Source organism: Neofelis nebulosa, chromosome 2, assembly GCF_028018385.1.
Source record: "Neofelis nebulosa isolate mNeoNeb1 chromosome 2, mNeoNeb1.pri, whole genome shotgun sequence".
NCBI lineage: Eukaryota > Metazoa > Chordata > Mammalia > Carnivora > Felidae > Neofelis > Neofelis nebulosa.
Window position 1 is genome coordinate 182,112,951 of NC_080783.1, and position 23,592 is coordinate 182,136,542.

General features: G+C 43.6%; 1 long non-coding RNA gene across 1 annotated transcript in view; it reads left to right on the forward strand.

The window, feature by feature from the left end:
* The first annotated feature begins 7,124 nt into the window (after nt 1-7,124).
* LOC131504750 (uncharacterized) overlaps nt 7,125-23,592 on the forward strand; it is a 133,921-nt gene continuing 117,453 nt past the window's right edge. Inside the window, exon 1 of the long non-coding RNA XR_009258137.1 lies at nt 7,125-7,713. This is a non-coding gene — a long non-coding RNA (uncharacterized LOC131504750). The remainder of the gene's footprint in view (nt 7,714-23,592) is intronic.

Genomic DNA, 23,592 nt, shown 5'->3' on the forward strand with positions numbered 1-23,592 from the left:
TTTCTTTTTTTTCTTTTAATTTTTTTTTCAACGTTTTTTATTTATTTTGGGACAGAGAGAGACAGAGCATGAACGGAGGAGGGGCAGAGAGAGAGGGAGACACAGAATCGGAAGCAGGCTCCAGGCTCCGAGCCATCAGCCCAGAGCCCGACGCGGGGCTCGAACTCACGGACCGCGAGATCGTGACCTGGCTGAAGTCGGACGCTCAGCCGACTGCGCCACCCAGGCGCCCCTTACCACTCCTTTTCAACATCACAGTGGAAGTCTTAGCTAATGCAGTAAGACAAGAAAGGAAATAAAAGTATACATACCTACAAGGAAGACATAAAAACAGATGACATGATCATCTATGTAGAAAATCTGAAAGAATCTACAAAAAGCTCCTGGAACTAATAAGAAATTATAGCAAGGTTGCAGGATATAAGGTTAAATATACAAAAGTCAATCACTTTCCTATATACCAGTAGCCAACAAGTGATGTTTAAAATAAAAAACACATTATCATTTACATTAGCAACCCCCTCATGAAATACTTACATATACATCTAAAAATATGTATAAGATCTAGATGAGGAAAACTCTAAACCTCTGATGAAAGAGATCAAAGAAGAACTAAATAAATGGAGAGATATTCCATGGTTATGAATAGGAAGGCTCAATATTTCAATTATTCCTAACTTGATCTATAGATTCAACACAATCCCCCCCAAAATACAAGTTATTTTGCATATGTCAACAAACTGATTGTAACTTTTATATGGAAAGGCAGAAGATTCAGAATATCCAACAAAATATTGAAGGAGAAGTACCAAGTCGGGTGACTGACACTACCCAAATTCAACACTTACTATAAAGCTACAGTATCTAATGATGTACTGACAAATGAATAGATCAATGGAACAGAATATAAAGCCAAGAAATAGATCCACTTAAATATGGTCAATTGGTCTTTCACAAAACAGCAAAGGCAGTATAGTGGAGAAAAGATCATCTCTTCAATAAATGGTGCTGGAACAACTTGATATCCACATTAAAAAAATGATCTAGACACAGACCTTAAGTCTTTCACAAAAATTAACTCAAAATGGATAATAGACCTAAATGTGAAATACAAAGCTATAAAACCCTTAGAAGGAACCAAGGAGAAAATCTAGATGATTTTGGGTATGGTGATGACTTTTTAGATAAAACCCCAAAGGCACAATCCATGAAATAAATAATTGATAAACTGGACTTCGTTAAAATTAAAAGCTTCTGTCAGTAATGGCACCTTCAAGAGAATGAGAAGACAAGTCACAGACTGAGAGAAAATATTTGCAAAAGTCACAGCTGATAAAGGACTGTTACCCAAAATATACAAAGGACTCTTAACAATAGGAAAAATGAACAACCCAATTTAAAAATGGGCAAAAGACCTGAACAAGTACCTCACCGAAGAAGATATACAGAGGCCAAATAAATATATGAAAAGATGCTAAATCTCATATATTATTAGAGAATCACAAATTATAATACAACTGATAACACAGAAATACTAAAGATTACAAGAAACTATACACTAACAAATTAGATCACCTAGGAGAAGTGGATAAATTCCTAGAAACATTCAACCTACCAAGACTCAGTTATGAATAAATGGAAAATCTGAACAGATCAATTACTAGTAAGAAGACTGAATGAGTAATCAAAAATAGCCCAACAAAGAAAAATTCAGAACTGGATAGCTTCACTGGCAATATCTAGCAAGAAAGAAGAATATGTACCAATCCTTTTCAAATTTTCCAAAAGAAAGAATAGGAGAGAACATGTCCAAACTCATTTTATGAGACCAGAATTACCCTGATTCCAAAGAGAGGACACTACCAGAAAAGAAAATTATAGGCCAGTATCTTTGATTAACACAGAGGCAAAAATCTCCAATGAAATGTTAATGAACTGAATTTGACAGTACGTTAAAAGGATCATACACCATAATCAAGTGGGATATATTCCAGGGATTCAAGGATGGGTTGACATATGGAAATCAATAAATGTGATATACCACATTAACAAAATGAAAGATAAAATCATATGATCATCTGATAAAAACTCTCAACAAATTAGATATAGGTGGAATGTACCTTAACATAATAAAAACCATATTTGGCAAGCCCACAGCTAACAACATACTCAATGGTGAAAAGCTGAAGGCTTTTTCTCTAAGATCAGGAACAAGACAAGGATGTGCTCCCTTGACACTTTTATTCAACATAATACTAGAAGTCCTGGCCAGAACATTTAGTTAGGAAAAAAAAAAAAAGTCACCCAAATCAGAAAGAAAGAAACATTATCTCTGTTTACAGATGACATGACACTATATACCGAAACTGCACCAAAAAACTGTTAAAACTAATAAATTCAGTAAAGTCCCAGGATACAAAACTAATATCAAAAAATTGGTTGTGTTTCTATACACTAAAAATGAACCTTCAGAAAGAGCAATTAAGAAAACAATCCAATTTACAATAGCATCAAAAAGATTGAAAAACTTAGGAATAAATTTAAACAAGGAAGTGAAAGATGTATATACTGAAAAATATAAAACATTGATCAAAGAAATTGAAGAAGACACAATAAAGGGAAAGATATTTTGTGTTAATGGATAGGAAGAATTAATATTTTTAAAATGTCCACACTACTCAAAGTGATCTATAGATTTAATGCAATCCCTATCAAAATTCCAATGCCATTTTTCCCCAGAAATAGAAAATAATGCTAAAATTCATATGCAACCACAAAAAAAAAAACCCCTAAATAGCCAAAGCCATCTTGAGAAAGAACAAAGCTGAAGGCATCCCACTTCCTGATTTCAAACTAAATTACAAGGCTATAGTAATCAAAACAATATGGTATCAGCATGGAAACAGACACATAAATCAATGGAACAGAATATCTCTTAGAGATAATGAACTTTCATCCTTTATGGATATATACCCAGAAGTAGAATTGCTGGATCATATGGAAGTTCTGTTATTAATTCCTTGAGGAATCTTGTTTTCTTGTTTTCCATAGTGGCTGTACCAGTTTATATTCCCACCAAGAGTGTACAAGTGTTCCCTTTTCTCATCTTCACCAGCATTTATCTCTTGTCTTTTTAAAAAAAATATATTTATTTATTTTTGAGAGAGAGAGAGAGAGAGAGAGAGAGAGTGAGAGCACAATCAGGGGAAGGACAGAGAGAGGGAGAGAGAGAATCCCAAGCAGGCTTCTTGCTGTCAGCACAGAGCCCCTGGGGTTTGAACCCCTAAATGGTGGGGTCATGACCTGAGCCAAAATTAGGAGTCAGAGACTCAACTGACTGAGGCACCCAGGTGCCCCCATCTCTTGTCTTTTTGATGATAACCATCCTGATGGGTGTAAAGTGATATCTCATTGTGTGTTTTCACTACCATCCCACCACCAAAAGGTAAACATATGAGTATGAGTTAATTAACTTAGAGTTAATCCTTTCATAATGTACATGCATATCAAATCATCACATTGTACACATTAAATATATTACAATTTTATTTTTCAACTATACCTTAATAACGCTAAAAAAAAAACCTTCAAAAGATTGAGAAAAAATATATAGTACATGTGAATTACCCAGAACTGTTCTTGGCTCAAAAACATTAGTTAAAAGAGGCATACCGTGTAGTGGTTGAAAGCTTAATGTCCATAGCTGGAGTTCCTGGGGTCAGTCCTGGCTTTGTCATTTATAACTGTAACATTGGGCAAGATACTGACTCTCTCTGGATGCCTCAGGTTAACCTGAAATGGCTGGGGAGGTCAAGCCTTAGGATGTGCAAGCTATCCCCTGTGGACTGGGCTTCTCTGCTTCACTATTTGTGTCATTACTGGCCAAAGGAGAGAGGCAAGAAAAGCAGGGTGAAGAGGGGAAGGAAAAAGCTAACATTTATTAAGATCTGCTGTGTTTAGTATTCATTCATTTACTCAACAGGAATTTAACTGAGTACCTATCATGTGCTAGGAGGCAGTCTAATTGCAAATAAGACAGAAGAGGGTCCTTAGGAGTTTACATTCTTATGGGAAAGACAGACAACAGGCAAGTGAAGAGATAAGTAGGGTGATTTCAGACTGTGGTTTCACCTTGGAAGGGACTGGAACACCATCCCTAGGTTGGGTGGTCAGGGAAGGCCACCCTGAGGAGGTTGCATCTGAGATATGAAGGGTAATAAGGAGAAGACAGCCCTGTGAAGGTCTGGGGGAAGATAATTCCAGGCCCTTGGCTTAGGACTTGGTTATATTATTTCATGTAATCCTCACAATAGCCTCAGATATAATTATCCCCTTCCGTAGATGAGCATAGTTGACACTAAGAGGTCACTTGCTTGAGTAAGTAGTAGAGACAAATTGAACCCTGGTCATCAGACACAAAGTGCCCTCTGGGTAGTGTTTTCATGAGGAAAATAAAAGTAAAAGCCTGACATTTTAGCTTATAGAAATAAAGGATTCAACTGGCAATGCTTCTGAATGATGCAGCCTCAAAAACAATTCTCCCCTAAGAAGGTCTTTAAGGCAGATTTCCCCCTTCTACACTTTTGCCTGGGCCAGCTTCTCAGTCTGGAATGTCTTTCCTGCTTCTCTGTGCCCATCCATACCCTCCCATCCCTCAGGGCCTAGGTCCAGCTCCACTCCTCATGAAACCTGCCAGGAGGACTCCAAGCCCTGGCATAGCCAGGACATGCCTTCCAGAGAGTGAAAGAGCTTTGTCCAGGTCACTCAGCCACTAAGGAGTGTCAGAACCAGAAGGACAGACAGTGAACAAGCCTGAGGAGCATGCAGTGTGCTCTGACATCAGGATCCCAGGCCAGAGAGTGGCCCAGACCCAAATGCTGCCATTAACCTGGGGCTGACAGAGAAAAGTGCTAGGTAGAGATTCCAATCCAGTCTTCCTTGTTACCCTCTGGTCTCTCCCTTATGGACACCCGGGGTGCCCTGGCCTGACTCAGCCCAGGGCCTCGTAGGCAGTGCTTTCTGCAGGCCAAGGTTCCTGCTCCTCTCTCTCCCAGTTACTCAGATTTCCTTCTGGGAAGAAAGCGTTTATTTTTTTCCCCCCAGAGATGACTCTATTCTCATGGCCATAGATTACTCCTGACACCTAATTACTGTATATCATCGTGCCATAAAATGATGATTGGAGGTGTCACTGTCCCAAATTTGTGCTCATAAAATACGTGTTCTTTTTGTTTTCCTCCTCTGCATTTGTCTCGGAGAAAAGACAGGCAAATTTATTCTAACTTTTCAGAAGAACTTTAAAGCACAGGAACAGAGGAGTTTAGAGGTGGGTGGTTTTAAAAATACCCTGCAGAGGCGGGATGCTCCAGCCATGCTGATTTTGTGTGGCCTGTGGAGAAAACGAAGACCTTGGTGAAGACATTGACTGCTCACCTGCATTTCTCTGCCTTTTCTGGCCTGGCAAAAATCCTTCCTCCAGCCTTTCTTCCCTTCCAGTGCCCTGCCATCCTTATTGCCACACCCTCCCTCCCACTTGGGTCTCTCTAAGGAAGCACTGGAGTGTGGTGGGCAAGATTCCCCTTCCAATGTCACCCTGACTTAGCTTCAAAACTCACCTCTGCTGTTGGTCAGCCCTGTGACCGTGGGTATGTTATGCCTGGAGTCTTGGTTCCATCACATATGAAATGGGGAATAACAAATACTACCTTTACCTGGCAAAGCTGCTCTGAGGATTAAAAGTAGAACAACCCTAGAGGTAAAGCACCTGCTAAGGTCTGACACAAACGAGGGGCTCAACAAATGTTGCTCCTTTTCCTTCTCTTGAAAGTTCTCCCGCCTGTTCTCCCTAAAAGGGCCCCGAAGTCCTAGAATCACTCCTAACCTGATTAAAATTCCGCTTCCACAAGCTCTGGCTGCAATCAGGAGCCAGTAAGAAAGCATTCTGACTAAACTGGTTGGCAACAGGGGAAAGTGGTATCCATTTAGCTCTCCACGAGGCATCAACAAGGACATTCTGAAAGAGCAATCTGCTCAGTGGGAGGAAGCAGAAAAGATGGCCTGTCCCACCACTCTCCCTGCACGGGGAACGCTGGCCGAGCTCCCTGCAACCTCTGAAGCAGTTCAGTCCTCTGCCTCCTGAGGTAGCCCACTTAGAATTCACCTCCCTGAGGCCTCACACCAGAACCCCGGTTCTCACAGAGCAAATATTTCCTCTGGGCTGTGGGAGTGTACTTTAAACCAAGATGACTTGTCTTGTGAATCAAAACCAACCTTCAGGTGATTCCTGGACTTAGATGGGAGACTTGAGGACTTGCAGGCAGGTATGCAGGCCCCAGCTGCCATAGGGGAACCCTTACCCCATCTCACCTGTGCCTGGCAAATAACTCACCTCTCAGGCTCAGCCCAACTGCCTTCCTCAGCTTGAGGTATTTGTTTCCTGTCTGGGATCTCTGTGTACTGGACTCTTGCCTGCCGTTTAGCACTTTTCTCTGTCAGCTCCAGGTGAGTGGCTGTTTGGGTTTGGGCCACCCTCTGGCCTGGGAACCTGACTCTCAGTACCCTCCTGTTCCATTGAACAGGCTTGTTCAATGTCTTTGCCCCCATTCTGGCAGCTTTACGAGGGCAGTGGCTGGGTCAGCCTACTCACTGCTGTAGCCAACATATCTAGTACTGTGCCTGGCACATAGTAGGTGCTCAGTGAACAATCATGTTAACAATGACCTGGGCTTACTATGTGCCAGGCACCATTCTGAGCACTTTACATATATCAGCTCATAAAATACTCACAATGATACTATAATGTGGGTACTGTTATCATCCCAGTGTAGTATGGCAATTAAGAGCAATGATTCTAAAGCTAGATTACCTGGATTTTTGTCCTAACTCCATCACTTATTTTCTGTATGATCTTGGTTAAGTTACTTAACCTTTCTGTGCTTCATTGTGAAATGGGGATAACTGTACCTATCTCATAATAGGGTTCCAATATGAGTTCACATACATAAAGTGTCTATATATTAGGTATGATCCCCATTTTGGTGGCAAAAATTGAAACACAGAGAGTTTTGGTAACATATCCAAGGTCACACAGCTGAGAAGAGACAAAGGTATGACTTAAACCAAACTCTGGAGTCCTGGCTCCCTCTGGAAGCACAGTAGAGGTCTCTCCTCATCTGAAACCCGAAACTGCGAAGGGTATTTAGGCCTCTTATGCGGATCCGGCCCCCGTCTGAGCCTGTTTTCACGGTGTGAGGTGTGAGCGCGGCGCAAGGCGCTCCTTGGGGCTGATACTGCACGCTGGGCGGGAGGGGCTCACCCAGGCCCAACGGGCGCGGCCAGTGTGGGGTCTCGGTCGGTCCCGGCGCAGCGACTCTTCCTTCGGCCAGCAGGGGTCAGCCGCAGCCGCTGTTGGCGCCTCCAGTGAGCCGCTGAGAAGCGCGGAACGCAGCCCCAGATTTGGCGCCCGAAGGACCCTTGGAGGTCATACGCCCTGAGGCCCGACCCAGGCCCCGGGGTGGGGAGGAGGTCCCGCCCAAGGTTGCCCAGGGGTCCGTGCTAGCGGGGCGGGACCCGAATTCTCTTTGTCCCTGGCTCTTTCCCAAAGTCCAAGAGGCCAGTTTGAGGGGCTCTAAAAACCAGGTTTGGGCCCTAGAAGGTTCCACAGGAGGTCTGGGTGCCTGTCCCGGTTGTACCAGACGTGCTGTGTGACCTTGGGTAAGTCGTCACCTTCTCTAGCCCTAACGTCCGTCCAAGGAGGAGGCCCGGGAGACCGGCGCGTCCTGTGATTTTAGAGAGGGTCCCTCTGTTATTACAGTGCTGCCCGGCCATAGGCTGTACAGAGTCGGCCAGCCCCGGGGTCAGAGTAAGTCCTGAGAGCCACGCGGGCGAGGTCCCAACCCTTCCCAGAGGACGGCGTGGGGGTGGGGGGCAGGCCGAAGCATAGCACCCAGTGGCCAGCAGGGGGCGCTGCTGCACCGCGCGCGGTTTCCGCGCGTGTCCTCCCAAGGACAGTGTGGACACGGCAACGGGTGGTACAGAGGCTGTGGCTGGCTGAGTCCGCCAGCGCCCACATTACCGTTGCGTGGCCGTGTTCAGAGACACGATCTTCGGCTGCGGGGGTGGGTGCGAGTCACTGGCACCCTGCTGGCCTTTAGCGAGTTTCTGGTGCACCGTGTGTGAATGGGGACTGGGCTGGGGGGCGTTTCAGTGAGGAGCGTTGGGAGGTCAGGCCTCGCTGTGCGACCTTGAGAGGTCACTGTCCCTGTCTGGGCCTCGGTTTCCTGTCTCTGCAAGGGAGTTTCTCGAAGAAGCCGAAAATGCTTTATAAAATCTGAAGCCCAGGCTACCCTCAAATTGAAAGCTTTTATTGAAAAATAGCCATACCGTGCTTACTTAATTCATCTCCCAGCTCTGCACCCTGGTAGCAACCAGTTTAGCTTTTTTAACTTGTGTTTTCTGCTGTTTATCTGCATAATTAAAAGTAATATGCTTATACTGCTATTTCTTAATTTACCAACTTCAGACATCTATTGTCTTCCTGTTGGAATAAAGGAATTAGCTGTGTTCTGGTCCCATCCTCCTGCCCAGCATATCTGGAGCACTATTTTTAGGTAACTCAGTAATCAGCATTCCTATTAAGAAAATGTGACTCTTTATTTCCCCAAAAGCTCTATCAGAACTGCCATCCACCTCTCTTCCCCACTAAAGTTCTGTCACCTTCTGTGTTCTGTTTTGGGCTTCCTTTTCCCAGGGGTGTCCCCTCCCATACTGTATTGCTCAGTTGTTTGCAGGAACTCTTCTCCAGGGTTTTCTCCCATGTCCCTGTTTTTTGGTCCTCTGTCTTTGTTAGCTTACTCTCTGCCTTTGGAAACTCCAGTTGCTTCCTAAGAAATTGGGCAGAGGTGAGAAATTTTCATATATGTGGACTTAATCTATATTCTACCCTTGTATTTGGTCAATAATTCAGCTAGGCATAGAGTTATGGGTTGGAAATCATTTTCCTTTAGAATGTCCATGCTCTGCCCAACTACAGTTACTGTTCAGAAGCTTCATGCCTTGTGATTTCTGTTTATATGTAACTGCTCTCTCTCTCTCTTTTTCGGTATTTTAGGATTTTCTCTTTATCCTTGGAATTCGGGAATTTCACAATCCATGTGACATGTTGGTGACTTTTGTCATTCATTGTGCTGGGCCCTTCAAAGTGGAGACTTGTGTCCTTCAGTGCCATGAAATTAAAAATTTTTTTCTTTAATAATCTGCTTCTCTCTGTGTCCTCTCTGGAACTCCTATGATTTGGATCCCCAACCTCCAGGATTGATCTTCCAGATCTCTTTTCTCTTTTTCCCTTGTTCTTTATCTTTCTATTCTACTCTCTAGATTATTTCCTTGAATTTATGTCTCAATTCTCCTATGAAATTTTTTATTTCAGATATCATATTTTTTAATTTCTAAGAGTTCTTATTTGTTCTCTGTCTCCCCCTCACCCCACCCCAACATAGATACAGCCTCTTTATTTATCTCTCTGAGGATATTACTTAGTGATTTTTCCCTCCTGTGCCCTCACTTATCTCTGTCTCCTCCAGTTTCTCTGTTTGGCTAGTTTTTTGTGGTCTGTCTTTGGCTCTGTATCCTTTCTCACTGCCAAGGTTTCTCTGATGTTGAGGTCCTAGGCTTTGTCCATAGTTAAGAACAAGGATCCAAGAAGTTGACTGGCATTGGGTGTGCTGTGGAGGCAGGTGGGCCAGTTTCTTTTTAGGTGGGCTAGGCAGGGCCTGGTCTTTTGGTTGGGGGACACATAATTATTAACAAGGGGAGTTCTCTGGCACTGCCCTGTTTCTGCAGTAAGATAGGAAGGATGTGGTTAGGAGGGTGGATATGGTTAAGAGGGTGGATTTTGGAGCCATACTACCTGGCTTTGAATCCTACCTGGATTTGAATACTACCTGGGTTTGAATCCTAGCTCTGCCCTTAGTAACTGTATGATCTTGGACAAGTCACTTAATCTCTCTGTGCCTCAGTTTCCTATATGTAAATTAGACCTATAAGAATATTACCCTATGTGTTGTTGAGTTCATATACCTAAAGCTCTTAGCCTGGAACATAGTGATGGGTCTGGGGTCACTATCTATAGCCACATTCTCTATGGAGTAGGGAAGAGATTTGTGGAGTCTACCTGTTCCCTAGGCAGATTTTCAGGGCAGATTAGTGAGGGCAGATTTTCAGCCTTTTCCAGCCTCAAAATCTCACCTCCTACGACCCCTACCCCATCTTCCCATGTCATTGGTACACCTTCTGCAGGTCTTATCTAGGTCAGTAGAAAATAGTGCAACTTTAGTTTGTTGAAAAAATTATTTCAAGCCAGAAATAATTTAAAAATGAAACCTGTTGTAAACATTTTATTTTAACTTAAAATCTATAGATGCCTACTCCCTTTTCTTTGAGTGTGGGTCTGTTAACTGGAATTCTGTAAGGTTTTTGTTGAATAAACCTCAGTGCATAAAGCATTGTCTATCGTTTCCTGGTTCAGCTTCTTTATAATGCAGCTAGCACTTAAAGGAACTTATGGAATGATCTGAATACAAATTCCTTCTAGATTTATATCATTTCCTCCCAATCTGTTACAACTGCTTGTCTGTAACTCATCTGAACATTTTTTTAATAGCAGTCTGCCTTCACTGAGTATTTGAAGGCATTCAACTTAGTTTTCATAAAACAACTCCCTTTTTGCAATCATATTTTATTGGTTTATTAATATTAAATTGAATCACATAATTATAAAAGCAAGTATAACTGGCATAAACAGGTTTGGGAGTAAGCAATTGTTTCTGGGAAAGCAGACAGATTAACTAGAGGGGATATACATGAGCATTTGCAGGAACATCCTACCAGACAAGGGTATCCAGCCCATAAAGCTTGTACAGAGAATGGTGAGTGTGGCTGTTCTATTTTTTTTTTTTTAATTTTTTAAACATTTATTTATTTTTGAGACAGAGAGCATGAACAGGGGAGGGTCAGAGAAAGAGGGAGACACAGAATCTGAAACAGGCTCCAGGTTCTGAGCTGTCAGCACAGGGCCCGATGCGGGGCTTAAACCCACGGACCGCGAGATCATGACCTGAGCCGAAGTTGGACGCTTAACCGACTGAGCCACCCAGGTGCCCTGAGTGTGGCTGTCCTGAGTGTCCTCACTGGGTGGTGGTGGAGCACAAGAGCTTAGGTTGTGTTGTGGGCTCCATCATTCTTCCAAATAAGTACCACTCACTCCTCCTTCCCCTTTCCATCTTAAAGAGATTTGTTGAAACTTCGCATCCATTAATGACTCTTCTTCCTTTCTTCCTGTTCTCTGTGTTTATATCTTCTCTTTTCCTTACTGTCATTTTCAGGGGAGAAGGTATAGAGAGGGAGAAAAGATAAGCATTAAAGTTCAAACTGCCATTTTTATCCAGACAGTTCTCTTATTTAAGAATCTCAACCTCCAGGGAGCAGCAGAGCCTATTATTATCTCCACAAAGGTTACAACTGACAGAAGCAACTGACAGAAGCAAGTTTCAAACTCAGGTCTGTTAGAGGCTGTAGTGGATACTGTGGTGCTATGCACAGATCCCATCTCTTTGGCTGACACACAATCCCCTTGCTGCTGGGAATATTGGTTGCTAGTGGCTCACTAGAAATTGCCCTTGGCTGTAGAAACTGCCTCATCCTAGTGCATGCTTCATCTTGGTGATTGCTCTGGCCAATGACTGGCTGATGGAGGGATATAAAAGTTCAACCTGCTTTCCTCAGTTTGGAAAATTCTGAGGGGCCATCCCAGCTTCAAAGCTGTCTGTGGGATCAGTTGCAATTCATTGTGGGTCAGCTTGTCCCTCTGCCCTGTTACAGGTGTGGCACCAGGGAGCACTCCCCAGTAAGCCTTCTGCACACAACTTCTCACTTCAGAGCCTATTTCTGGAAGCCCGATGTAAGGCAGATGCTGTGGTTCTTGATCTTCTAGGTAGTGGGAGACCCAGAGCTCCCAGGCTATCTTGGGGCATGATTCATCAGCACATGGAAAACAGGGCTGAGGATGGTTGTTGTAGAACTCAGGAACCAGGGGGGCTGATGTTTCTACAGGAAGGGCAGGAATGGTGCATTCCCTGGTGTGGTTGGAGGGCAGAGGGGTGTGTGGTGGGTGAGGAGACTGAGCAGGTCCTGGAGGGATTTGCAGTCAGTGGGGAGTCATAAGAGGGTTTTACACAAGGAGTGATGGCCAGATCTGGGACTGAGTAAGATGAACTCGACTCCAGGATGGATAGGAGGGGGCGGTGTGAGAGCACAGAGGGCAGTGAGGAGGCTGCTATAGTGATCCAGGAGAGAGAAGATAAAGGCCTGGACCAGGACAGTGAGGATGCAGAGATGGTACTTAGTGACTGACCGCTTCCCACCCAGCACCCCAAATCCTACTACCTGCTCTTTCTCTGTACTTCCTAATGTGCCACATCATTAACTTACTTGTGATGGTTATTGTTGGTCTCCCTCCACTACAATGTAAGCTCCACAAGGGGGCAGGGGTTTTCGTCTGTTTTGTTCACCGACATGTTTTCAACAATAGAAGAGTGCCTGGCACATGGCAGGTGCTCAGTAAATAATGGATGGATCCTTTTGAGGTGTAGAGGATTGGGACATGGCATCAGGTTAGGTGCCTGGAGAGATGGTAGGGGCTTCCTGATATGAGGTCAGGAGGAGGGGCTCCATTTTGTAGGTGCTGAGGGGAAGGGATGGAAGGTAGAGAGAGTTGCAAATGCTGATCTCCAGCAGGTCTGAATCCCCATAGACTTGTATTATTCAGTATTGCTAGGAGCTACAGATTTTCCATAGAGTGACCAGAGGGTTTGTGGTGAAAAAGGGCTTCAGTGGGTTCCTAGTTTAAAATGCTACTTATCTTTTGATTCCTTGGCCCAGTCCCTCTCAGCTGAGAACCTTCAGCCCTGAGTTCTGCTGGTGGCTGTACCGTGAATCAGCTCTGTGCATGATGGGCTACGTCGGCTCTCTGAGCTCAGTTTTCCCTCTGTCAGGTGAGGGGAATTGTGTACTCTGAGAAGCCCTCCTGGTCCCCCTGCCAAGGTCTCCTCCCTTCTCTGATGGTGTTCGAGTTACCAAATGCTGTGTCACGTTTGAGTCGCGATGAGACTAGGGAAGCTGTCACAGATATGGAACTGACTTACAGCCAGGAAGCACAGGGAAAACATGCTTTCCTGGATAGGAAGAACAAAGGATGGAGCTCTCCATGGCAGTGCTGGAAATTGTTTGCTTAGTTTTGAAGTTTTTCCGAAGTGATCCAGTGATGTTTTTTCCAAGATGCACTGATTTTGGATGGATGTTTAAATGAGGAAGTACGGCATCTCAAAGTCAAGTGTGCAAAATTTGACTCAGCACTGTTCCTCCCAAACTGTTTCTCATATTCTCTTAATGGTATCCCTATCCTGCACCTGAATGATCGTGACCACCTCCTGCTTCTTCATTATCTTTCTCTTGTTGCTGCTGCTTGGAAAGATCTTTATTTTGCCTTTGCTCTTTGCAAGAAGTTTTATTATAGTAAATTCAAACTCACACAAAAGTAGAATAATATATGTGAGAATAATGAACTCCCATGTACCTATCACCCAGCTTCAAAGGTTGTCAACCCATGGCCTATCTTGTTTCATCTACTCCTGCCCACTCTCTCCACCCTATCATGCCCCCGTATTGTTTTAAAGCAAAGTCTAGACAGCATGTCACCATGTGTATAAATTTAAGGATGCATTAAAATACATAATTATAGAAATAAGCCAGTCACAAAAACTACTGTGTGATTCCATTGCTATGAAATACTTAGTCAAAATCATAGAGACAGAAAGTAGAATGGTGGGTTTCCAGGGGCTGGAGGGAGAGGAGAATGGGGAATTAATTGTTTAATAGGTAGGGAGTTTCAGTATTACAAGATAGAAGGAGTTATGGAGATGGATGGTGGTGATGGTCGCTCAACATTATTTATTTATTTAAAATTTGTTTATTTATTTTGAGAGAGACTGCACATGAGTAGGGTAGGGACTGAGAGAAAGGCAAAATCTTAAGCAGACTCTGTGCTGCAAGTGCAGAGCCCAGTTGGGGGCTTGAACTCATGAAACTATGAGATCATGACCTGAGCCAAAATCAAGAGTCAGATGGCCAACCAACAGAGCCACCCAGGCACCCCATTATGAATGTATTTAATACCACTATGTTAAAAATAGTTAAGATAGGGGGCACCTGGGTGATTCAGTCAGTTGAGCATCTGACTCTTGATTTCAGCTCAGGTCATGATCCCAGGGTCGTGGGATCAAGCCCCACGTTGGGCTCTGTGCTGAGTGTGGAGCCTACTTAAGATTCTGTCTCTTTTCCCTTCTGCCCCTCTCCCCTGCTCATGCTCTAACATTAAAAAAAAAAAAGGTTACGATGGTAAATTTTATGTTATGTGTATATCACAACGATAAAAAATTGGGAAAAGATCGTAACTACAATGTCATTACCATACCTAAAAACACAACAAAAATTCCTTAATATCAGCAAATACTTAGTGTTTAAATTTCCTAGGTTATTCATAATGTAATTTCTTTTACACTTTGACTCCAAATCTAAACAAATTCCATATGCTGCAATCATCTGATAGTGTCTTTTAAATCTCTTTTGATCTGTAGGATAGCCCCTCCTCTTATTTTTCCCCAGCTGTATATTTGTTGAAGAAAGTGGTTGTTCATCCTATAACCCACATCTGGACTTTGCTACTTGCATCCTAGTGATATTTGATATGTTCGTCTGGCTCTTGTGTTTCCTGGATATCAGTAGTTAAATCTAGAGCCCTCATCAGCTTTTATTTGTGAGCGAGACACCTCAGAGGTGGTGGGATGAACTTTTACCATGAGGCACAAAAGTGTCTAATCATCGTGTCTCTTTTTGTTGTTAGCAGCCATTCAGCATCATTGCCTAGATCAACTACTTCTTCAGAGTTTGCACAATAGTGGTATTCTAGTTCCATCACGTTTTATTTGCTCTTTAGCTGAACTTCTATATAGTGTAACATCCTCTCATTAACTCTTTGGATATGCCAAGATACAATTCATACAGCAAAAGCAGGCTAAGAACTTGATTCTTTCTGTTTATATTTAGCTTTTTAAATAATGAGTTAGTTCCTCAGCATTACCCAAAGGTGACCAGTGAGATGATTTTGTATCATTATGAACTCATGAGTCTAAATCAGTGTGACCTGTTTCAACCCATTTCAGTTTTTATCTTTACTGATGCTCAAATGATCCCATCCCATCTTTGGTTAGTGGGAACCTCTTCAACTTGGCTCCTGAGTCCTTTTGATTGTGACCTCAGTAGTTTCTGCTAGCTTCCTTGCTTTCTCAGATAACAAGGTGTTCCATTTCTTACGTTTCCTGTCCCAGACCTACAATCAGCCATTTCTTCAAGAGCTTGGAGTGAAAGGGGGTTTCAGTAGGTTCCTAGTTTAAAATGCAACTTGTCTATTGCCTCCTTTTCTTTCTAATGGGAAATGGTATTTGGAGGGACAGTGTGAGTACTAGGGGTTACACTGTCTTTAATGTTACATTTGATACATATAAAGAGTGTGTACCATATATATATTTATGAAGTATTATACAAAATGGCTACCCATCAGCCACCACCCATCTTAAGAATTAGAATATAATCAACAACAGTTCATCTTGTACGTGTCCCTCCTTTATCTCAGCCCTCAGCCTCTGTCTAAGGGGGTGGATTGTGTATTTATCATTCTCTTGCTTAAAAAGAAGTTTTATCACATATGCATGTGTCCTTAAATATGTGTTTATAGTTTGTTTTTGAGCTTTATAAGAGTGATGTCATAAAGTATGTTGTTCTGTGACTTGCCTTGATTTTACTAAATATAAATAAAAATAAATCTTAGAAATATCCTTTTTAAAATTTTTTTAAAATGTTTATTTATTTTTGAGAGAGAAAGAGAGACAGAGCATGAGCAGGGGAGGGGCAGAGAGAAAGGGAGACACAGAATCCAAAGCAGGCTCCAGGCTCTGAGCTGTTAGCCTGACGTGGGGCTCGAACTCACAAACCGTCAGATCGTGACCTGAGCCGAAGCTGGATATTTAACCGACTAAGCCACTCAGGCGTCCCTTTATCCTCTGTTTTTTAAGGTTATAATTCATTTATTTCCAATGATATGTAATATTGCATTGTGTGACTATATCATAATTTATTGTATCCATTCTCCTGTTTGTGGACATTTGAGTTCCTCCAGTTTTTGCTATTACAGATATTCTGCTAAAGATAATCACGTCCCTGGTGCATGTGTGCAAAAGTTTGTCTAGGGCAGTGGTTATCAAACATTTTAGTTTCAAGATTCCAAGGAACTTTTGTTTATGTGAGTTATAGCTATAGATATTTACTATATTAAAATGTTTTTAAATAACCATTTTATATATTAATTCATTTTCAAATGCCATAACAAACTCATTATATCTTCACATAAATCATATCGTTTAAATGAAAAATAACTGTAATTTCTGGGACAAATTAAGTGAGAAGAATGATATGGTTAATTTTAAAAACTTTTTTTTAAATGTCAATTTATTTTTGAGAGAGAGACAGAGACAGAGATAGACAAAGAGGAAACAGGGGAGGGGCAGAGCGAGAGGGAGCCACAGAATCTGAAGCAGGCTCCAGGCTCTGAGCTGTTAGCACAGAGCCTGATGCAGGGCTTAAACCCACGAACTGTGAGATCCTGACCTGAGCCAAAGTCGGATACTCAACTACTGAGCCCCTCAGGTGCCCCAGAATGATATGGTTTACATTTTTGCAAATCTCTTTAATGTCTGGCCTCAAAGAAGGCAGCTAAGTTCTCATACCTGCTTCTGGGTTCAGTCTGTTATGATATCTCACATCATGTGCTCTGAAAAACTCCACTGTGTACTTGTGAGATGAGAGTGAAAAAATCATATAAAGCCTTTCAAATATATTACAAAAATAGTTTTGACCTCATGGATTCCGTGAAAGTCTCAGGGTCCCTGGACTACACACTGAGACTTGGGTTTGGTCATAGTCTGAAATAATCAGTGGCCTGCTTCAGTTCTGACTAGGGGGTTCCAGCTCATGCAGCTGAAGGACCGCTCCCCATGGCCCAGCCTAGTTCTCAGCATTGGGTTTGGGGCCTTAGCCGCATTTAAAAATCAGTGTAACTGAGTCATTCTTTTTTATTTTATTTTATTTTTTTTAATTTTTTTTTCAACATTTATTTATTTTTGGGACAGAGAGAGACAGAGCATGAATGGGGGAGGGGCAGAGAGAGAGGGAGACACAGAATCGGAAACAGGCTCCAGGCTCTGAGCCATCAGCCCAGAGCCTGACGCGGGGCTCGAACTCACGGACCGTGAGATCGTGCCCTGGCTGAAGTCGGACGCCCAACCGACTGCGCCACCCAGGCGCCCCTATTTTATTTATTTTTGAAAGACAGAGAGAGAGCACAAGTAGGGGAGGGACAGAGAGAAGGAGACACAGAATCTGAAGCAGGCTCCAGGCTCTGAGCTGTCAGCACAGAGCCCGACACAGGGCTTGAACCCACAAACTGTGAGATCATGACCTGAGCCGAAGTCAGATGCTTAACCGACTGAGCCACCCAGGCACCCCACTGAGTCATTCTTTTTAATTATTGTTTGCATTCTTTCTCCTCTCAGGGACTTGAAGAAGAGAGGTAAGGGCAGGACAGGGTTTGGGCACAATAATATTCAGTGGCGCTTGGATTCACCCTAATATCAGTAGTGTCCCCTGACCCATCAGGATAAACATGCCCAGTGCTTATCCAAGTGGGCCTTTAATCTCACTGGGTTCTTGGTCCCATTCTGCTGAGGAGAGATTTTATATCATCACCACCAGCATCACCATTATCATCATCGTCAAACAGCTTCTGTTTACTGAGCATACCATGTGGACCAGGTCTTGTGTCCTGGGTTAGGTACTTCATATGCAATAGTTTATTGGATCCTTGAATGACTTTACAGATCAGGTGTTATTATCTGTGGAGACAGACGAGTGAGGAAATGGAGGCTCAGAGAGGGAAAGTGACTTTCCCAAAGTCACATACCTGCTGATCTGTAGAGTGGAAGAGAGAGCCCAGTGCTCACACATCTTGGTGCAGGACCGTGAGTAGCCAGAGCAGGGGGTCAGCATCCCATGGCTAATGTGGTCTTGGGCTTTGTGAGAGAAGTTGAGGTCAAGTGTAGATTCAGTTCCCAGGGCCAAAGTCTTCAGACTTAGCTGGCTCATCTAAACTCTAGGCCACCACAAAAGCCACTTGCCCTCCCCTCAGGGAACTGTTTGCTTCCTCTAGTAGGCTTTTGGAGCCCACTGGGTATGGAAGCAGGAAGGGAGCTAGAGGGGTCTGTGTGGTCCAGAGTTCACAGGCTTAGGTGACACCTAGGCTTCCTATGCCTCAATTTCTTCTTCTGTAAACTAATACCAGGACCATCTCTGCTGCTTTCCCAGAACTTCTGTGAGGAAGAAACAGTGCTAAACAACAACCTTCATCCATTTAATGCCTATATGTCAGGTCCTATGCCAGTCTTTATACCTTATCTCATTTAATCTTCATGACAACCATGTGCATGAGGTATTTTATTATCTCCATTTTGCAGATGAGAAAACTGAGGCTTGGAGAAGCTGTGTAACTTGCCCAAGATCTCTGAGCTGGGGAGTAGTAGAGCTGGAGTTTGAACCCAGGTCTTTTTGGGCTGCTAAGAATTTTGTAATGGTAATGATGGCAGCGTGTGAGTGTGTGTGTTGTGGTTTCATGTGAATATGGGCTCTGGGCAATGCTGGTTTGCAAATGAGCTAAGCCATTTGCAAGGAGACAGGGCAGGGTGGGTCAGACCAGCTGGTGATATTACATTTGCCAAAAGAAGTGACAGAGAAGAGAAATACAGGGTGGTGGGATGGTGGGTATTGGCAGAGGCAGCACACAGCAGACAGCTATTGGGCACCTGCTCTGTGCTCTGAAGTCTGGCAATGGAGCTGACCTGATCTCACCCTCAGGGTGCTCAGTCAAGGGGCACAGACATCCTACCAGACACCAGTCGTGTGCTATGTTCTATTAGGATGCAGAAGTTGCATTCCTAAAAAAATCTTGTGTTATAAGAAATGGAATTATGGAGACAATTGCTTCAATGGGGCAAAAGAGGTTAAGGGCTGGATAGTTTCAGGCTAGCCATAACAAAGTTATTTTTCCTTCAGGAATGGCAATAATAAAGGTGCTTTTATAGCTCTAAGTGTATGGCTGTAAAACCTGAACATCAGAGAGCAAATCCAGCCTTAGACATCCGCACGCTTTTGCTCAAGAGGAACATCTTTTCTTTTTCTGTCCCCCTAGCACTGTCACTAGGGCAGACTTCTCTCACCTTCCATTCATCTTGACCATACACTGCTGGAGAACCAAGGGCCAAGCCCTGCTAAAGCATCCTAAAGACATTGGACACTGCCAACTCCAGTCCCCACCATCCCCTTCACTAGTTCCCCTGTAGCAGACTCTTTCTCTCCAATCTGATCTGCCCAGTGCAAGTTGCACTCTCTAATTAAAAGATCACATCATATTGAATTTACACTTAAAAAGCTTACCATAGGAGAAATTCTTACCTGGTATAAAGACAGAAATGAGAGCATGTGGAGGCAGTGTTGTGGCACAATTAAGAGTGACGACTCTGGAGCCAGTCTTTGTGGGTTGAAATTCTAACTTTGCCACTTTGTGTGGCCTTGGGCAAGTCACTTAGCCTTCTGTGTTTCATCCATGGTAGCATCCATGGTTGTAAGTTTCAAAGAGGTAGTGATTGTACAGTCTTACACAGAGCCTGGCACATAGTGAATACTCAGTATTGTTACCTCTCTAACAGTGCAGAGGGAGGAGAGGTCCACTGAGTCTGGGGTGTGGGACACAGGGAACAAAGAAAGTCACTGGGAAAGAGGGGAAACTGGAGCTGGACTGAAGGGTGAATGGGATTGGACAGGAGGATGAGTCAAAGGCTCTTTTGAGGCCCCCAAACAAGTCAGGTGGAGGGATGTAGGAGGGAGAGGAGGAGAGGTTAGGTGTAAAAGACCAGTTAGGGCTGTTGCAGGGATCTAGACAAGAGTTGATGAGGCCAGCACTTAGCCACGGTCATGAGGATGGGGAGGAGGGGTGGCTTCCCCATGAGAAGACACCTGTATTCCATGATCCTGGTGCCCAGTGCCCTGGAGCACGTACAGGCAACGAACCATGTCTAATCTGTTGGGAGTATACACTGTATTTACAGACACGAGACTGACAAAGGTAACTTTCAATTGTCAAAACTTGGGAGTAAGCTGGCCTGGGTTATCCTAGAGTAGCCTTCTATGGACTTGAACACTGTCATCTATGTCATCCCATCTCTGCTTGCTGTCACTCTCAGTCTGTTCTTTCACGCCATGTTTCATCTTTGCTTCCCACTGTATTTGACTGCAGTCTCTCAAGCAGGTTGGTCCCACTAGGCTAGAATTATAGCTGAAGCCAGGTCAGGCTTATATTCACACATTCCAGCAACAAAGAGGTATCAATGTCTGACAATGGCTTAGAGCAGTGGTTGTCACACTTTAGTGTACTCAGAATCACCTTGTGGGCTTGTTAGAACACGACTGCTGGGTCCCCAACTTTCTGATTTAGTAGGTGTATTAGCTTGCAAGGGCTGCATAACAAAGTACTACAGACTGGGGTGGCTTAGACACAGAAATTTATTTTCTTACACTCCTAGAGACCAGAAGTCTGAGATCAAGGTATTTGTAGGGTTGGTAGGTTTCTTCTAAGGGCCTCTCTCCTTGGATTATAGATGACTATCTTCTGGTGGCTTAACATGGTCTTTGCTCTGTGTGTGTCTGTATCCTAATCTTTTCTTCTTCTAAGGACACTAGTCATATTAGATTAGGGCCTACTTCAATGACCTCAGTTAAGCTTAATTACCTCTTTAAAGACCCTGTTTCTGAATATAGTCACATTTTGAGTACTGGGAGTTAGGACTTCAACATACGAATTTGAGGGGGACACAATTCAACCCATAACTGTAGGTCTGGGGTGGAGCCTTAGAATGTGCATTTTTAATAAGTTCCCAGGTGATGCTTGTTCAGGGACCAACCACACTTAGAAAACCACTGGCTTAGAGTGGTTATCTCTATCCCTGGTATGGATGCACTTGAACATCCAAGAATTATAGTGCTCCAAGAATTATAGTGTCAATTGAAAGGAATGCCATTCACTTATAACTGGCAAGTGGGGGAGGAGTAGAGCTGAGGAACTTTTTGGCATTTCCCAAATTACATGGTGCTGGTATTATGGCTTTTCAGCAGCATGTGGAAGAAGAAGGGCTTAGATTTTCCAATTGGAGACATCATGAATCCAATCCTGGCTTTGTCCTTTCTAAGCCAATTTTGAGCAAACCACATAAGAACTCTGGGTTTCAAGTTCCTCATCCATAAAATGGGAGTGAAAATAATACCTGCAGGGTAGTTGGAGTTAAATGTAATAATTTATGTAAAGGAACTGGCACTTAATATATGACAGCTATTATTGGTGGTGGTGGCATTTTAAAAAAATTTTTTTAAATGTTTATTTATTTTTGAGAGAGAGAAAAAACAGGGGAGGGACAGAGAGAGAGGGAGACACAGAATCTGAAGCAGGCTCCAGGCTCCGAGCTGTCAGCACAGAGCCCGATGCAGGGCTCAAACTCAGTAACTGTGAGATCATGACCTGAGCCAAAGTTGGACCCTTAATTGACTGAGCCACCCACGCACCCCTGTTATTGTTTTTTAAATGTTAATTCATTTATTTTGAGAGAGAGAGGGAGTGTGTGAGCAGGTGAGGGGAAGAGGGGGTGGTAGAGAGAATCCCAAAAAGGCTCTACATTGTCAGTGCAGAGCCCAATGTGGGGCTCAAGCTCACAAACTATGAGATCATGACCTGAGCTGAATTCAAGAGTCTGACGCTTAACTTACTGAGCCACTCAGGCGCCTTGGTTGTTATTTTATTTTAAAAAATATGTGACATAGGAGTCAGAATACATGGGGTCTAGTCCCTCACCCTGGAACCTAGCTGTGTGTCCTTGGGCCCCCTCTTAACCTGTTTGAGAAGGTCTCTCTCCTATTGCCCCCAATCATGGTTATTCTGAGGACCAAACAACATAACGTGAAGATGAACAATTGACTATGCTGTACAGTGGAAAGCACTCATATAATTTTTTTGGCAATAGACACCAGTAGGAGTAAGTACCAGACTCATAACAATTCCTTCTGCTCAAGGAATAGTGTCAGTGCTATGTCACTCCACCCGCCTGACAAGAGGTGCACCCCTAACTCAGCTGGGCCAGTCAGAGGGCTTCCTGAGGATTTTTCAAAGGAAAATCCTAGATCCTGTCTGATACTGGGAGTTATGGGATGTGAGGTTTGGGAGGAGGAGGTCATCACATTTCATGCCATATGGGGGAAAGCCAGGTCTTTGTTGGATGGGATGATGCTGATATGCAGAGAGAGGTCAGTGGCATTTGAGCCCATGGCTCCTGTGGTTCCCAAGGCCCAGTTGTGCCTCAGAAATGAGAGATACTCTAGTGTCCTTACCTGGGCAAGTTTCAATTGGGTTTCTTACACCTGTAACCTTGACAAATACATTATCACTTAACAAGTATTTATTGAACATCTATGCTGTGCTAGCCACTGAGCTAGATGCTAGCCAAATGTTGTAACAGATTACAAAGGCTGTTTTCACTACCCCAGGCCTGTTCTGCCTGCCTCGTCTTCACTCCTTAGCAGGAAACTGCAGAGTCCACCACTATCCCTTGCTTTGCCGGACCTCAGGGCAAAATCTCAGTATAATAGAATCTCGATCTCTTGGAGTTAGTGACCCAGATGATGATTAAATCTGAATTCTCACCAACTTTAGCAAAAACCCTGTGTGACAGATATGAAGCCCTCTCAGCTCATACTGTGGTGGTGACTTTTCTACACTCCTCACTGGGCCTTGGGATAGAGATCAAAGAACATTTCAAGGAAGTCCTCTCATTTTTAGCCACCACTGCAAATTGGAAGCAGTTGGCATTTATTTTAAAACTCAGATTCCTGGGCCCTGCCCAAACCATCCAAATCAGAATCTTTAGGGACAGGATCTGGGGATCAGAATTTTTTTTTTTTAATTTTTTAACGTTTATTTATTTTTGAGACAGAGAGAGACAGAGCATGAACAGGGGAGGGTCAGAGAGAGGGAGACACAGAATCTGAAACAGGCTCCAGGCTCTGAGCTGTCAGCACAGAGCCCGACGCGGGGCTCGAACTCACGGACTGCGAGATCATGACCTGAGCTGAAGTCGGACGCGTAACCGACTGAGCCACCCAGGCGCCCCTGGGGATCAGAATTTTTAAAAAGCTTCAGAAGTGTATGTCATACAGCCTGTCTCTAGGCCTCTGTGAGGGAGGCCCCTGTGTCCCTCTCCTCCTCTGAAAGCTAGAGGAGCTGGACAAGGAGGGGCCAAGGGACATGACTCAGAGTAGTAAGAACTAGAAGGC